We start from the raw sequence: 18,462 nt of genomic DNA on the forward strand, positions 1-18,462 counted from the left end.
GATTTCGTGAGTAAGTGTGTGTTCTTCTAAGTTCATTGCTGTGCCTTTGCTGCTTCAGAACAGAAGTGGCTTTATCCTCACGTTGGATGACAGTACCTGAATTCCTGTTCTGTTGTGTTGTGTTTGTGTCATCAGGAGTGGTGAAAAGCATGCTTTGCCTAGAAATTCCTTTGGTATCTGACATGACATCCACGAGATGGAGTAGTGAGGGGTAGAGAAGTGGAGAATGAAAGTATAAAAAAGTCCCTGAGAATAATTTCTGATCTGAACACGACTGCAGAATTAATATGCTTTTTCTGTGGAGGCTTAGGTTTTTGGCTGTTTTTCTTTGAAATTCTTGTAATTCAAGTGTGGGCTTCTATGCTGAATAGTCTTTTTTTTGCTGCAAGCCAGACTGTGGTTGGGTAGGTTTTTCATGATCCCAGCTTAGAATGTATTATACTTAATATATGGAATAAAATACAGTATGTTAGTGTTAGAAGTAGCAGTTGTCAAGTTTATTGCTGCAAATAATAAAATATATTAAAAATGAAATAATTTTAATAATAAATTAAAACTGCAGATTTATCCCAGCAATGGATCAGATTTTTGAAGCAGAATCTCAGAATCACAGAATGGTTGGAAGGGACCTTTAAAAGATCATGAGACGGGGACAGCTTTCACTTCACTAGAACAGATTGCTCAGAGCCACCCTGGCCAACCCAGCCTTGAACATTTCCAGGACTTCCAGGAATGGGGCATCCACAGCTTCTCTGGGCAGTCTGTGACAGTGCCTCACTACCCTTATTGTAGACATTTTCTTCCCTATGTCCAATCTAAACTTCACCCTTTTAATTTTAAAACTCTTACCCTTTGTCCTGTCACTACATGCCCTGCTGAAATGCCGCCTCCTTTCCTACAAGTCTTTTTTATATATTGAAGGGTTCACCCTAGAGCATTCTTTTCTGCTGGCTGAACAACCCCAGCTCTCGTAGCTTGTCTTCACAGGAGAGGTTCTCCAGTCACCAGATCATCTTTGTAGCTTCCTCACTCCAGCAGATGGTTTCCTTTGATGGGAAATCCAGAGATGGATGCAAAAAAAGTACTTTAAGCATGTACCCTTACTGTATATAAATTACTATATGTACTACTCGGCTAATTAAGTACACAATAAAAATGTGAAAAGGTAAGCTATAGATTAGATAAACAAATTCCAAGTATTTTTATGAGTAGTGTAAACTATTTTTCTGTTCCCAGTAGAAAACTCTGGTAAGTGATGCTCAGAAATACCTGATGCCTCATTGTTATTAGAAATTTTCAATCAACAGTGTGGTACAGACTTTCAAAGTTTTGGTTCTAAGTTCAATCCATCTTGATTTTAAACTTTAATATGTATTTAACATCTCTTTAATATCTGTCATCACTGAAAAGATACCTCACAAAGATACTGTTCCAAATGGAAAGTGTTGAAGATTGTGCTTACTAATCATGATGCTTGTTTTTCAGTCCTGCCCACTACTTATGCAGATTATGTTATTCAGCTTAACACTCAACTAGGATGCTTCCATTTTCCCTGATGTCAGTCAGTTGGATTTGCAAATGAATTGAAAGGTCTTGAATTTTTGTGTGTTTAACAAATGTATTGAAAAACTTTCCTCTGGAAGATTTTTTAAAACAGGTTAGAAAGTTACTTCCCTGTACAAGTGTACAGGTATTGGAGGGTTTTATTGACACTTCTACATTTCTTTTTGCAACAAAATGGCATGATGATAGGAACATTTCCAAACTTCTGTTTTCTAAATGCTCCTAATTATTGTTATTAAAACAATAATTTTATCTTAAAAAGAAAAGATTTCTTGCTCATTGTTAGACAAACATCTTTATCTTGAAGACACACATTAAATGTTGTTAAATTATTAAATTATTGTTGTTAAAAATCAAATTATTTTTCAAAAATTTTAGCATAGTACTGGCAGGTCCTTTTCATCACAGAAGAAGTCAGGACACGTGGAACAGTTGCTTTTCTTTCTGAAAGAAAAATGTGATTTTGGCATGGGATAAACAGTGAACCCCTGTAGTATAAAAGACTTTCATGGTAACTCCCCATCCGTTTCCAAATATTGTAAATATTCTAATATTGAAAGATCTTGTTTTTATAAAGCTAACCACATTGATGACAATAGACAGAAAGGACTTTGTGTGCTTTTATCTCCAGTTTGTTTGCTGCATTAGCTTGCACATGAGTGATCAGTGAATGAATTTCACTCTTACTGTAACCTTATCCTTAGATCCCTTTTTTATTCTGTTCAAAGCAGCCATTTCATCAAGTGGTTATGTTTACCCAGTTTCTTTCACTAAACAGAATTTTTAATAAAGGAATGATCTACTGTTGAGCAGCTACCTTGTCCATTACATCTTTTCATTAGGGATTGACAAAAAAGTTGCTCTTTATATACTTTATCATGTAAAAAAAATTAGCAAGTACCATAAACTGAGACAGGTTTAGGAACACTTGTAGTTTCAAATTTCCCACAACCAATAGCTTGATCTAGTATTTATTTCTTCAAACCTTCAGCAATGTTTTCTGTGAAGTTTGTGAAATACTGGATTGAATATCACAGGACTTCAAACATTGCTGACAAAACTTGTAAAAGTTGTTCTTTATGTTCTGGATGGCTAGTTTGTTAATGCCCTGTTAATCCTTTTAGCTCCATACTATTGTTAGCTAATGTCTAAAGGTACAATATACACTCAAAAAGAGGTTCATTGTTAACAATAACACTTGTACATTTGTATTTCTGATACTAACCTTGATAGTTTTCAATTTTTTTGGCCAACTTTTTCTCAAATCTGACTCCATTGTCAGTGATATCACCATGCAAAGTGGTTGATGAAGGACTTGCACTAGGAGCAGAAGTATCACCTCTACGACTGGTCTGGTAGTGCTTGTATCGTTTGTGTTTCCTTCAATCTGCAAGGCTTTTTCCCAGAACCTTTTTGAGAGACTGGGTCATTTTGTGAGCGTTAGTTTAGATGCAAATAAGTAATATAGTCCACAGATCTGCTTAACTGGGCACATCTAAATGTCAGTGTGTCACTCAATGTTTCACTTAGACTGAAAGTGAAAGAATGAGCAAGGGTGTTACTGTCAACTCCCTCCTACCCCTGTGAGGCACCCAGTCTTCCTCAAGGATACTCTGTGTACTGTCTACCTTAAGTGCGACCATCTGGATAAACACCAGATGAGATGGCAGTGCCAAGACATGTTATGTGTTAGTAAAGTTGTAATTTTTCCTGAATACTCTTCTGTGGTAAATAAAATACCTTTATTTTAGATAAAAAGCCGACAATAATTAATACTTTTCTCTTTGTCCGCCTGAGGTACTCCAGAGAGGGGACCATTGCTCCAGAGCATGTTTTATTGCAATGTAAGAATATGCAGTAAGAGTGAGACAGAGCCTTGCTTCCTCAGGGTGATAATGTACATGCTTTTTTGGGGCAGCTGCTGGTCTCCGTTTGTGTTTAGCTGTGCTTCTGATCCAGAGAAACAAAGTTTTAGTTATCGTGATGCAATTGACTTTCCCTGTTTGTTTGGTTTTTTTAAAATTTTTTTCAGAAGAAATAAGACAGTCTCCCCGCTCCCCCCCCAACAATGTAAAAGCAGGGAAAGACGTGATGAATAACAGTACAAAGCTCTGGAAAAGTATACTTGGGAAACTTCCTCTGTCCTCAGAGATTTTGCTCTGCCATGGCCATGCATTTATCTTGAAAATATGATGCTACAGTAATTCACAGAATGACTATGTTGGAAGAGACCTTCAAGATCATCGAGTCCAACCCATGCCCTAACACCTCAACTAAACCATGGCACCAAGTGCCACACTCAGTCTGTTTTTAAATATATCCAGGGATGGTGACTCCACCACCTCCCTGGGCAGACCATTCCAGTACTTTGTCACTCTTTCTGTAAAAAACTTTCTCCTAATATCCAGCCTATATTTCCCTTGGTGCAGCTTGAGATGGTGTCCTCTTGTTCTGTCAGTTGCTGCCTGGAGAAAGAGACCAACCCCCACCTGACTGCAAACACCTTTCAGGAAGTTGGAGAGAGTGATGAGGTCACTCCTGAGTCTCCTTTTCTCCAGGCTAAACAACCCCAGCTCCCTCAGCCATTCCCCACAGGACTTGTGTTCCAAGCCCCTCACCAGCCTCGTTGCCTCCTCTGGACGCGCTCAAGCGTCTCAACGTCCTTCCCAAACTGAGGGCCCAGAACTGGACACAGCACTCGAGGTGCCTCACCACACAGCCTCACCAGTGCCCAGTTCAGGGGGAGAATGACCTCCCTGCTCCTGCTGGCCACACCACTCCTGGTACAGGCCAGGATGCCATTGGCCTTCTTGGCCACCAGGGCACACTGCTGGCTCATGTCCAGCTGGCTGTCCCCAGTACCCCCAGGTCCCTTTCTGCCTGGGCACTGTCCAGCCACAGCGTCCCCAGCCTGTGGGGACTGCAGGGGGTTATTGTGGCCAAAATGTAGGACCGGGCCTACATTTAGACTTGGACTTGGACTTATTAAACTTAATCTTGTTGGATTCTGCCCATCCATCCAACTGCTCCAAGTCTCTCTGCAGAGCTCTCCTCCCTTCCAACAGATCAACATACACTCCTAGCTTAGTGTCCTCTGCAAATTTACTAATGGAGGACTCAATTCCCTCATCCATATCATCAATAGAAATATTGAGCAGAACTGACCCGAGCACAGACCCCTGAGGGATACCACTGGTGCCCAGCCCCCAGTTGGGTGCAGCACCATTCACCACCACTCTCTGGGCCTGGCCATCCAGCCAGCTCCTAACCCAGCACAGAGTGCTCCTGCCCAAGCCAAGGGCTGCCAGCTGTTCCAGGAGTGTGCTGTGGGAGACAGTGTCAAAACCTTGCTGAAATCCAGACAACATCCACAGCCCTTCCTGCATCCACCAGGTGGGTCACCTGGTCATAAAAGGAGATCAGGCTGGCCAAACACGACCTACCCCTCCTAAGCCCATGCTGGCTGGGTCTGATACCCTGCCCATCCTGTGTGTGCTGTGTGATGACACTCAGTATAAACTGCCCCATTACCTTACTGGGTACTGAGGTCAGGCTGACTGGCCTAAAATTACCAGGGTCCTCCTTCCCACCCTTTTTGTGAATGGGTGTCACATTGGCCAGCTTCCTGTTATTTGGAACCTCACCAGTGAGCCAGGACTGTTGGTAAATGATGGAGAGCAGCTTCACAAGCTCATCTCCTTCATCACCCTAGGATGGATCCCATCTGGGCCCATAGATTTATAAATATCCAAACATCTCAGCAGCTCTCTGACTGCCTCCTCCTGGATCACAGGGGGACCATTCTGCTCCCTGACACCATCAACCAACCCAAGAGGACAGTTGTCCAGAAGGCAAGTTGTTTTCCCACTAAAAGCTGAGGCAAAGAAGGCATTGAGCACTTCTGCCTTCTTCTCATCTGCAGTTACTGAGTTCCCTCCAGCATCTAATAAAGAACAAAGGTTGGTCTTACCCTTCCTTTTACCATTAATATATTTGTAGAAACATTTTTTATTATCCTTTACAGAAGTCACTATTTTAAGTTCAAACTGAGCTTTGGCCTCCTAAATTTTTTTCCTACATGCTGTAGCAGCCCCCTTAAATACTTCCTGAGAGACCTGACCCTCCTTCCAAAGATGATACATCCTCTTTTTATTCTTAAGTTCCTCCAAAACCTCCTTGCCCATCCAGGCTGGTCATTTACCTTGTTGACTTGTCTTTTGGCACACAGGGACAGTCTGTTCCTGTGCCCTCAAGATCTCTGTTTTGAAGCACACCCACCTTTCCTGAGCTCCTTTGTTTTGAAGGGCTGCTTCCCAGGAAACTCTCTGAATAAGTCTCAAAAATAGGCCAAAGTCTGCCCTCCAGAAGTCCAATGTAAAAAAAGTAATTTTGCATATAATATCCTAGAAGATCATAATAAAATCTGTCATGAATAAACCTATGACTTAGATTGTTTTAACAACCATGTTAAGCAATCTGTTATATATATACTAGCATCAATATATCCCCGAACAAGAAGAGAATTTGATTTAAAAAGTTGTTTAAAAATGTTGGTCATACTTTTCTGTTGTGGTCCAAAAGCTTTCACTTACAGGATCTTCCAAGCTCAGTTGGCTAAGCTGAGATACTTCCTGGTCAACCTGAAAAAGTCAACCTGGTAAACCAGGATGAATGGATCAGCAGAATAACCCATTTTTTATGTGACTGAGAAAACTAAGCACGACTTCTAGTCCTCTGTTTAGTGGCATGCTGTCCCATGGTTCCATTTCAGGAGCTTGCTGGTCAGACTGATCTAAGAGTAAAATCTTGAATCCAGCATGAGTAAAGAACTAAATTAAATCAGTTTTTTATTTCCTAGGTAATTTGTCTTGAGCAAGTCTTTACAGCAAGGTAGGTGCTTGCTCCCATTGCCTCAAAAGAATAGTCTTGCTCTGTTTCCTAAAAGAACACTGCAGTAAGAGAATGGAAGATGTTGGGCATGATTCAGGGTATAGTCCCAGGCCTAGCATTACCACTCTGCTGCCCTTGCAGTCTGTTTTCTGTTGCTATAAAAGGGCCTTTATGTATTGCATGTTCAGCACTAGCACCTTAGAGCAAATGTTTTAAAATCCTCCCTTAATTTGAAAGTAAATGCTGCATCATGAGCTGAGTCTCAGAGAATTACAGAGCTGTGTGATTTAAGTGCAATCGACTGCATTACTTGTTAGCAGTTTGGAAGTCAGTATTTTTTATAGACCTTTTTTCTGTTGACATGAAAAAATGGCCACTTCTGATTGCATGCCCCAGTGAGAACTTAGGCTTATGGGTTTCAGAAAACTGCTGGTGTCTGAAGGGTCCCTTAACTGATGCCTGATGTATACCTTAATGCTTATGTGTCAATATAATTGTGTAAGAAACAGGCTGTAAAGAAAATTGTGCTGCTAGCTCTGCTCATCTGAATGTAGGCAAAAATCTGCTCAGCTGGCCCTTATTTAATGATGCAAGGAAAGCTGGTGTTGAATAACAGTCAGTCAACATCATTCATGACAAATTACTTTTCCATACATGTGAAAAGTGTTGATCTTGAAAACTTTGCAGTTGTTGTATTTTTTTGTTCAGAAAATCTGTTTTATAGGGAGTTTTTATTTTATAGGCAATTACTGTTTTTTCCCTTCTTCTCCTCCCAGGTTTGATGAATATTTTTAAGCATATTTTACACTTTGCAGGAAAATACTGCAGTCTTTTTTGAAAGTCCTGATGCATTCTCTTTTGCAAGAGAAATGTAATCATATATGGGGGTATCTGCTTTATCATATACAGACACCATTTTTGCTAACTTGATGCCATTTCTCAGTGCAGTGATTCAAACATCCTCTGAAAAAGAGTGAAGGGGGAAAAAAACCAAAACATGATAAAATTGCTCTAGTAGTAGAATTTTAAGACTTCAGTGTTAAGCACTGAAGGAAAAAATTAAACATGCAGGTCTAAGCATCCTTCCATGTTGCATAAAGCCTAAAAGCAGCTTTTTCTTGCTGTCTTGCTTCTTTATGCCTGCATAATAAACAAAATGTATTTTTTTTGTTATTGGCATCATCTGTAGCTGGCTTATAAATAGCTGAAATATAACTTCAAACTTGCCCAGCTGCCTAGTCCTATTATGCTTTGGGTTCATGCTTAAATGCATTGGGAGTGTTAATTCAGTGCAGCTAGTGGCTCCAGAAAGTGTGAAACATGTATTTAAGTAGAATGGTAGCATGTTTTAAGAACAATATTTAAAGATACATTCAAAAGGTGTACATTATATATTTTTTAGCATTGAAAGAAAAATAAAACTGAAAAAGAAGACTGAGAAATATAGGTATTAACTAGACTGTGCCACCTAAAGCTAAATTGCATTCTGCATATCCTTGTCAGGCACGCATTTTGACCTCAGAGAGATGTTGCAGGCCTCTGTGCAGTCCTTAGAGGAAAAAAAAACTGTCTGCAGAGCTGATAATTTGTGACTTTAACTGAACAGTTAAGGATTTAATCTTCTTGGACAATAGTTTGCCATTTTTCCTCAAGAAGTAAGCTTTCCCTAGCAACGAGTTAGCTTTCATTTTTCAGACATGAAGGCATGTTTGGGAGAGCATTGTGGGAAATACAGAGCACTAGAAACTCTTAATGATCCTGGAACCAAATAATCAAAAATAAACTCAGATGTTTTTTTTTATTTTTAGAACAAAACACAAACACCAGAAGATGTTGCAAGATCAAGAGAAGAACTTAATTTTTAGTGTTCCAAATAATTCTGAAATTATTTGTCTGTGTATGAAATACGTCAACAGCACCACAGCTGCCCTTCCTGAAGGTGACAGGAAAGAAAAATGTGATAAAGGTCAGACTGTCAGGCAGCCTATTATGAGCAAAACACTTTCCTAGGATAGAGCTTCGCCAAGAGTGGGCTGGTGCCACCTTGACATTACAGCGTCTGTCAAAAGGAAAAACAACTCATGACTCCAGGTAATAACTGAAGGTAGTAAAAACAACTCATTTGCCCTATTTCTTCCATCTCTAGGGGGAAAAATACATCAAGCCACCATGTAGCAATCATATTAAAAAGTTCTGCACAGTTGCCTCAAGCAGTTGGTTGAGGTCTGTTACTTTACTATGAAATACACAAAAGTAAAAGCTTATCTCCAAGTTTGTGGAAGGAGCCCATGGTAAATATATTTGAATTGAATTTATTTGGTTTTATTCAGTGTTGAATGTAGTCATATTTTGATAAAGAGCAATAAAAATGGAGCAGTAAAGATTCCATGTGTACTTTTAAAATTTTCTTTTAAAATAAGATGTTTATCTTTCTCTAATTGCAAAGACAACAGACTGAATGTAAGAGTTTCAGCTTATGTTATTGTATTTCTAACATGATTACCAGAAATGCCAACCTACCTAGAGCAGAGTGCAAATAAGGTAATTAAGTGTACTAAAAGTGCATTTGAGATGCCATGGTATTACTGAAGAAAGAGAAGGAAAGAGAAGGAAAGAGGACAGCATGACTTTCTAACCAACTGAATTTTCAAACCTGATAAAAAACCTCATGAGGTGAGCAAGGTTAAAGATACATGAAAGATTAGCACTGGTTGCAGAAAGTTTTGTTAATATCATTTTGATAAAAAGCATTTTCCTTGAACACCTAGCTTTGAAAAGAAATATTTTTGACATGACATTGATCAATGATTTTGGTGAAGCTTTTATCTGAAATATACCTAGATTTTTGAATTTTAACCTATGAATCAAAAGCTGTTAAGAAAACCTGCACAGCAAACTTTATCTCTGAAAACTAAGAAATGGCCTTCAAAGAACAGAATTCAACCCCATCTCACATACCCATTTTCCTCTGATACCCCATGTGCCACAGACTTACAGGAAACAGAGGGAAACTTAACCCCGCAGATAACTTGTTCTTTAAAGCTGGAAGCGTCCAACTGCCACAAGTCTCGGGTGTCCATCCTGATTCCAAGAAGGATACACTTTCTTAGCTACAGTGCTGCAAAATGTCTTCTATTTATTTTTTCATGCTGCAATATTATTTTCGTCCTTAGGTGACAATTCTTTTCGGCCCATGCAACTTCTGAGGAGGTTTGTAGCAGCTGGTACATGACAGCGTTTAGCAGAAAATACCCACGCTTTTATTGGAGTGTGGAGATGCTTGTTATCAAGGGAAAGTTGGTTTGATGTTTTCTTCTGCGGCTCTTTTCCCACATAAAAAAAGACCTAAAAGTCTAAGGAAAGGCTGACATGGTGATCCTATTTAGAGCATTGAATGTGCTGATCACTTAAGACTTTGACTGCATTGTTTTTTTTCTGGCTAAGGTTGTGACGATAATCCCATTGGCAGGAGAGACTGAAAGTGTCTGTCACTGCTAGTTGCGGATGTTTAGAAAGCTTACTGCTAATAGTAAAAAATATCAGAAAATCCTGACTTTTGTTTTCACAGCATTAGTTTTCACATTATGGTCTCAAGAGTACTGTAAGGTGCAGGTGTCTTTGTAAAAAGATAGTACCACTTTACTCCTAAGAGAAATTAGTCATAGAAGAAAATCTTAGCTGAGGAAGTAGTACATCCATCCACAAACCCCAGAGAGGTGTTTTGAGTTAGAAAGTGCCTTAAGGCACTGAGCTTCAAATGCTTGGGTAAAACATCATACACACTTCTTGGATGTTAGTCTGAGACCTTGTCAGTTCTTTTAGATGATACAACACTTGTGTTATGTCAAAAAGATACTGAACTATCTGATAAAATTATATCTGGCATTACTCTTAAACTCCAAGGACCACAAAAAGCTTTACCAACTGGATGCAAACTGTGGTTCTAATGCTAAATAAGACAACCCCCAGGACAGACATACTAAGGAAGTGAAAAGTCCTTGTTGTCTCTTTGAAAGTGCCAGTTGTGAAACCTGAGATCAGTTGCATTATCCTGTGGATAGACAAAAAACCCTCGCCTATTCATGCACAATCTTGTATAGCCTCTGTTGTTCAGGTCTCGCAAAAATTTTAGTAATCTTGAACAGCTGTCTTCTGCTTGTGTACAGGTTAAGCTGAGTTTCATTAACCTGAAAAAAAATTTAATTAAATAATTTCCAAAAATACTCGCCCTCTGTGCAGTAGAAATGTGTTTGCTGAAACAGGTGATGGAAAGTAGAAAACACTCCAGTTTTGTAATTAAATGTGGCAAATACTAGGATACCTTTGGCCAGAGTCAGCTGTTGTGTTAAATAAACTTGCAATTGAAAGTAGTGAGACACAGTAGGAGTCATGCCTCTGTGAGGTTAGATGGCTAAATTATTGAAAAACAAGTGGAAACAAAGATAATTAACTTAGAGAATGTATAGAGGTTTATACCAAAAATACTAAGACTGGTGTGACTAAAGTGTTAACAGAAGAATGTGTGAAAACCTTAGAAACAGCCAAGCAAGGGTATGGTATGTGTTAATTGCTTCAGAACGGTGTATACAGTTTTTCATTCATATTCCTTGATAGTGTCATGGGTTGATGCTGGCTGGATGCCAGGCAGCCACAAAAGCTCCTCACTTACTCCCCTGTGCAGCTGGACAGGGGAAAGGAATGTAACAAAGGGTTCATGGATTGAGATAAGGACCAGGAGAAATCACTTATCAAATACCATCAGGGCAAAACAGGTTCAACTTAGAGATATAAAGTGAATTTATTGCTAAAACAATCATAATAATTATGATAATGAGAAATTAAAAAAGCCCTTGAAAACACCTTTCCCCCACTGTTTCCTTCCTTCCTTCCTTCCCAAGCTCTACCTCCTGTCCCAGTGGTGCAGATTGACAGGGAATGGGGATTATGGTCAATTCCTCAGCCTTGGTTTATCCAAGGCTGGGAGAGGAGTCATTCCCCAGCTGCACTGTGGGGTCTCTCCCATGGCAGACAGCTCTCCATGAACTTCTCTGATGTCAGTCCCTCTCAGGAGCACCAGCTCCGTGTGACCTGCTGCAGTGTGAGTCCACCCCTCGGGCAGCAGTCCTCCCAAAGCTGCTGCAGCCTGGGTCACTCTTCCATGGGGTGCAGTCCTTCAAGGAGAGATGGCTCCAGCATGGGAGCAGAGCTGCTCTCTCCACAGTTCTCTCAGAGGGTCACAGCTTCCTACAGCATCCACCTGCTGGCACGGGGCTCCTCCACATGCTGCAGGTGGATCTCTGCATCCCCACGAACCTCCACGAGCTGCAGGGGCACGGCTGCCTCGCTACGACCTGCACCAGGGGCTGCAGGGGAGTCTCAGCTCTGGTGCCTGGAGCACCTCCTGCCTCTCCTTCTGCACTGACCTCTGTCTGCAGGACTGTTCTCACCCTGCTCTTTCTGCTCACAGCTAAAACTGTGGCACCACCTGTGGTTTGATTTCTTCCTAAATTAATTATCACAGAGGCTTTAGCACCATTTGTAATCGGGCCAGCCTTGGCCAACAGCACATTTGTCTTTGGAGCCACAGGGAACTGGCTCTGCTGGACATTCCTGCAGCTTCTCAAAGATGCCACTTCTGTGGCCCTTGCTCTCCCAAAAGCCAGGCTGTACAGACCCAACACAGATGGCAAGAAGGAAAAACTTGCAATAAACTTTGCTGTCAAATTGAGAGACCTGGAGCCATAAAATATTCATAGAGGAAATGAAAAGAACCACAAGTCTTGGGAATTTTGCTCCAGCACTGTCCAAATTAAAGGATTATGCTCAGCACATGACACAGTGTGCAGTAGTCAATCAAAAAAAATGAAGATGTTTGAGAGTTGCATAGACAGCAGTGTTTGTCCTTCATGGTAAGCCCAAGTGATTCTGGCCAGACTGCTTAGATGTCATAGAACTCTGGAATCATGGAATGACTTGAGTGGGACATTAAAGATCATCAAATTCCAACTTGCCTACCATGGGCAGGGACACTTGTACTGGGCCAGGCTGCTCAGAGCTTCATCCAACCTTGCCTTGAGCACTTCCAAGGATGGGGCATCCACATCTTCTGTGGACAACCTGTTCCAGTGCTTACCATTCCCCTGGAATTTCTTCCTAGTGTCTAATCAAAACCTGCAGTCTTTCAGTTTGAAGGCATTCCCCCTTGTCCTGTCACTGCATGCCCTTGCAAATAGTCACTTTCCATCTTCCTTGTAAAGCTTCCTTTAGGTACTGAAAGGCTATGACTGAGTACCTTGAAGTCTTCTCCTCTTCATGTTGAACAATCCCAATTTTCTTGGCCTTTCCTCATAGGAGAGGTGCTCCATCCCTCTGATCAACTTGATGGCCTCCTCTGCCTTACTCTAAGGTAGGTCAATGTCCTTCCTGTGAGAGCTGTCCTGTCCTGTTGGAGGCCCCAGAGCTGGATGCAGGGTTCCAGGTGGGTTCTCACCAGAGCAGAGCAGAGGGACAGAATCCCCTCCCTCCCCTGCTGCCCACGCTGCTTTGGATGCAGCCCAGGACACGTTTGGCTCTCTGGGCTGGGAGTGCCCATGGCTGGGTCATGTCCAGCCTCTCACCCACCAGCACCCCCAGGGCCTTCTCACAGGGCTGTCCTCCATCTGTTCAGCCCCAGCCTGTAAAAGAAAAAGAGAAATCATACCTTGGTACTTCACAGAATGCAACTGCATGCACAGTGTATTTGAGATAATTTTGTTTAATGAAATCACTTCCCTATTCCATAACATCTGGCATTAAATTTTGCTACATCAACTTCTCAGAAATATAGGAGTGAGTCAAAAGCCTTGCCATGACTGATGGCATTTTAGTAGAGTGGGTAGCAACTGGAGAGCACTTTTCTTTGTGTTGACAAAGGCAAGTGGTGCTACCAAGAAGCAAGTCTATCAGAGGATCATTTCTTGCATTGGTGGCAATGCTACAAAGTTTGGTTTTAGTGTCTTTCCTTTATCTTGGTCAGATGATCTAGCTGTGCAATTGCATTACAGAAAATTTAGAAATGCTGCTTTCTGCACAAAAGTGAAGCATACATCAAGAGAAATTCTAAGTATTAAAAAAAAAATAAAGCATATATATGTGTATTGAAGGTAGTAATTGCTGGAAGGAGGAGAATAAATGCCTGATCAGGTAGTGGTTTATGTGGGACAGAGAGGGAAAAGTGGAAGCAGAGATAAATGAGGCTTTGGCTGGTCAAAGTTTTTGTACTGTAGAGAGCTGAAGCTTGTGGAGGGGGTTATATAAAACATTGTAAAAATTGCCCAGTGGTGGCACAGCATAGAATGATCCAAGAGGTGACAAATGTACTTTTGCAGTCATGGGCAGCATTGGAACTGTAAGACTGTCAGCCTTAGAGTGCTCCTACACAAGCTGCTTAGAAACTATCAAGTTAGCTGAAAAAGTGCTGCCAATACCTTTTTGGCAAGAAAGCAAAACCATAAACTTCCTCTCACTGGAAATGGGGGAAAAAACAGTGACGTGTAGAACTGGATCATAGCACTACCAAGGCTGCCAGCTGTGACTCAGGGGAAGCTGGAGCTGCAGAACATCCTTTGGCTGGAGGAGGATATGTGCCAGTCACTGATAGAAGAGCCTGAATATGTAGTGTGAAAACATGCATTTCCCAGCAGGTGGGGACTTTTGGAAGTATTGAAGGAGAATCTGAGAACTTCAACAGGATGAGCTCTGCAGTGCATTATGTTGGCTAGGAAAATCTAAGTACACTGGACACTTGTTGGGATGACTACAGCCCGTCTAGAGTTATTAACTTCAGTGCCTGACAGGAAGTTTGCTTGTGCCATCAGAAACCTGGGATGCAGAGTAACTGGCACTCCCAAAGCTGATTAAATAATTTGTTAACAAATTATGCCTGTGTCTTTGAAGACCTGTGTTCTGTTAATTGTAACTTACAATGTAAAAAGAGCTTTGTTTACTCAGTACCTATTTTTATATCTTCATTATATGGTACATCAGAAATGGATTGGCATTTGGAAGCTGGTTCTGGACTTCAGGCTTTTTATACATTTGTTGTTCAGGGGATTTGCTCTGAGTTTCATCTAGCTTGATCCCCTATGCCAAAAGTCTCCACCACACAGGTAGACTGCAGATATCTAAAGATGAAATGTTTAAAGGCTGACTGGACTTTGTTGTGAAACAGAGACTAATTGCAATGCCCAAGGCACTTGTCCAGTGTACAGGAAAACCATCCTGTGAAAGCAAACTGTTCAGTAGGGTCAGTTAATGGAAGGGCTTCAAAACTGCTCTGAAGTAGCTGGTGTGGATTTGGTCTAAAGGGAACAAATTTCCTTTTGCCTTTTTAAACCCCTCTTTCAGATTAAAAGGTGAAATCTGCCTTCTCTCCCCTTTCTAAAGAAATCTTCTAAATTAGGTCTTCCACTGTAAGTAGTGGATAATTTTAAAGGATTCTGAGTAAGACCTCCTTGGTAGGTCTCTGCCTTTGCTGCCAGATCTTTTCCTCTAGGGACAGTCCTCACATGAATTTTAATGGCAGCACAATTTTCCAGTCAACTGTAGACTTGGCCCTCAGACTCAGTATCTCAGGTCACACCTTGGAATTATCCCCACTCTCAGAGTCATTTACAAAGCTGCCTGCTATGCTTGTACCTATCCATGACTAGTCCTGCTGAAGTCAGAATAAAATTAAATGGGCATGTAAATCTTTGCAGAATGGTGTCGTGAGGCTGGAAGGACCTTAAACAGATTGATTTTAGGATATATTTGCCCAGTCCTTTACAGGCAAAACCAGATTGGTCCTGCTGGTGCACACTGCCAGCATGAGCATGGTGCACTCTCATTCTGAACTGAGTGGGCTCCCTAACCACAGCCAGCTCAGAAATGAAATCCACACAACAGATCTGTCTGCAGGGCAGGATGAATTAACACAGATTTGTTGCAAGGGGATGACTGCTCCCAATTCTGATCCAAGTGTGAAAAGTGCAGTTTTAAAACTGGCTGCAAATGATGACAAACATTTAACATATTAAGGCCAACAATGACTTAATATGAACTCTTCGGTGATAGCTGTTTACATCATCATCATCTGCTTGCTTTTAATTTCTTTTATGATTCCTTAAATTTTCCATTTTTTCTTATGTTAGCCTGAAGGAAATGTTGGCTTCCCGAATGTATATTCTGCTCTATGACCTTTACATACTGACACACAAATGCCAACTGACTTAATTTTTGTAGTGTAGCTAGTGAAGCTATCTATAGAAACATTTAAGTGTATATGTTTGTGCAGGACATGACATTTATGTTAGGATCCATTCTTTCTCTCCTCCTTTTCTCTCTTATACTGTGTATTATGCATTACTTGGTGTTCATGCCCCTTTATATGTTCATCAAACAACTTGTTTGAATCCAGACCATAGACTGCAGAGAGAATTCAGAAAGATGCATCATTAATACTGTAAGTGCAATTATTATAAATGCATGTGTTATTATAAATGCAGGTTCTGGAATTTTCTTAGTCTCTTTTGTATCCATTACATGTTTGTTTTGCTGATGTCTGTGCCTTTGTGAAAGCTCACTTCTAATGAATAAACAGTCTATAGCAGCAACAATTGTAAAAAAACCCCAGCATATTATTATCTAGGTGTTAGAAGATACAGCTTAGAGATTACATAGTAAAGTTAAACAACCTTAATGAAGATATGTTACCTGCACCATTGGAATCAGTGCTGGTATGAACTTAAAAATTTCATGTACTTTTCAAGTGGAAAACGAAACATAAATGAAGGAATAGCATATTCATGAGCTAAATGTTACCTTCACGCAGAATTTTATGTTCTGATGGCTAAGGTATTGAAATATGTTTGCAATTTATTTGTCATCTTCTTAAGCTACAACTATAAAAGGTTTTATTACATTTCAAAAATATTTAAACTGTGCTAGAATTGAGTTATTGTGCTCTGAAGTCAAGTGACCACTAGCTGGCAATGTTATACAGCTCTTCCTGTTACAGATTCATTGCATAATACATCATGGTTTGACTCAAGACCTTTAATTTTAAAAATAGAAAAAGAAATTGGATTTCAGTGGGGCTGGGTACTTCTGAATATTTCTCCTCTCAGGCTCCAGTGCAGATTAGCAAGAAAATAGGAAGGGCAGTGGACAGAAATAGTTTCTAAAGTAATAACCTTTGCTCATAGGATTTCTTTTGTTTCTCCGAATCAGTGTTTTTAGTTTTAATTTTGATTTTAAATGTCTTTCACTTACCTCAGATGATGAGAGATGTTAAAAATGAAGCTTATATAATGATCTGCAAATAGCCTGGACAGTGTTGTCACCTCTTTGAAACTTCATTGTAGATGTCCTTCATTGCACTTATTTCAAGTGCCTTTTCTTCACATTCAGATGTCTTAAAATTGTATTATTTCCTGCCTATCCACTATCCTTTGTTTTCTAAAGCATAACTTCACGTCTCCTTCAGCTATTAATCAAGGGAGACAAACAATTAAAACTGCTCAAAAATTTAGGGTGTTGAGGATGGCTACGAATGGCAGAACAAGCCGACCACATTTCTCTGCTCATGCACCAGATACACCCACTGCCATTATTCACTGCACTCTTTCAGTGCTACTAGATACCTTACTTGCAAGTAGATGGAGTCTCACACATGTATGAAGCTCAGTGGTCAGAATCTATTATTTTGTAATATGAAAAAAATGTAAGTGAATGAAGCACTTCAAATGAATTCACAAATGAATTAAAAAAAAATCCAGAAACCACTCTCAGTGTTTTGCACTGTAAAGTCATATATTTTATCCTGGAAAAGGCCAGACTGGGGAATAAAAAGGCAAAATAAACCCCTGCTTTCAATTCTGAGAGGACTGTGGAAAAGAAATAATGCTAGTGACAGAAATTATTTTGTGTACATTTATTGCATGAAGAGTTTTGAGATTGTTATGTCTGTAAGACTTTTGGAAACATGTTGTTTGCCATTTGTTCAGTATGCAAATAGTCCTGTGTACATTCAGGCCTTGTGTTCTCTTTTCTTACTTTAGTCAATGCTGCCATCTGGTAACTTCAGAAATAAGTAAAGAACAAGGCCTTGGCGAAGACGAAACTGTTAAGAGGAAAAGAAAGAATCATTTAAACAGAGACCTTTAGAAAGCAGAGGTTCAGAAGGAGAATGTCTTGAGGTCAGCTTCAGCATGGAATAAGTTCAGCATAGAGAGCAAATCATTCCACAGAGTGCAATTCTCTGCTGGCCCAAAGTGGTGGCCCAGCACCCCCTGAGTACAGGGGGAAATCTGGGGCACAGTGACTGGAGTCAGCTACTAAAGGACTCTTCTACACATGAATATTCCCCTGCTTTGAGAAAATTGCTACCTTTAAAGGGAATAGATACGTGAAAAGCACAACTGTACATTAGACATAGCAAGCTTTTTTCTGAAAATAAAAGGTGGCTTGCAGCCAGTAATTTGTCTAGTGGAGTTTGGCTACAATTGGGATGCTAGCAAGAAGGCTGAGGTTTTGGTTTTTAATTACTTCTATATTTCTTAGGTTTTCATGCTATTGATGCCTGCCAACCAATCTTTAATATGAAAACTCTTTCGATTATGGGCTCTCTCTGTCCTTTTATCTGAAACATGCCTTCTCTCTTAGGAGAAACTGTTCCTTTTAAAAGGTTAATGAAACGTTTTCTTCGGGAAACTGTTAAGTGAGTAGATGTCTTTCTGTGCTGGATAAATTTTTGGGTAATGCTCACTGAGAAACAAAGGGAGCAAGCTGGAGCTCAAATTGTGAAAAGTATGCTTTTCTTCCTGCATAAGCATTAAGGAGGGAAGATTTTTACTGCAGTGATAGAAAAGCTTTCTTACTAAAATAATATAACTCCATTTTCTAATATTAAAAATTGGCTTAATTTATAATAATTACAAAGATTTTTCTGACACCGGGATACCTGAGGTAAAAATTTTCTTTATTTTCAGA

General features: G+C 40.2%; 1 long non-coding RNA gene across 2 annotated transcripts; it reads left to right on the top strand.

Annotated features, from left to right (window-relative positions):
• Positions 1-11,815: 11,815 nt before the first annotated feature.
• On the top strand, positions 11,816-17,944 carry LOC111941812 (uncharacterized). Of its 2 annotated transcripts, none has more exons than XR_015280061.1 (4): positions 11,816-12,720; positions 12,805-12,931; positions 15,890-15,934; positions 17,532-17,944. It is a non-coding gene; the product is annotated as an uncharacterized LOC111941812 (long non-coding RNA). The 2 variants fall into 2 exon arrangements; XR_002870283.2 differs by having other exon boundaries at positions 12,805-12,859.
• The last annotated feature ends 518 nt before the right edge of the window (positions 17,945-18,462 follow it).

The sequence above is a fragment of the Cyanistes caeruleus genome, chromosome Z (genome assembly GCF_971803275.1).
Source record: "Cyanistes caeruleus chromosome Z, bCyaCae1.hap1.1, whole genome shotgun sequence".
NCBI lineage: Eukaryota > Metazoa > Chordata > Aves > Passeriformes > Paridae > Cyanistes > Cyanistes caeruleus.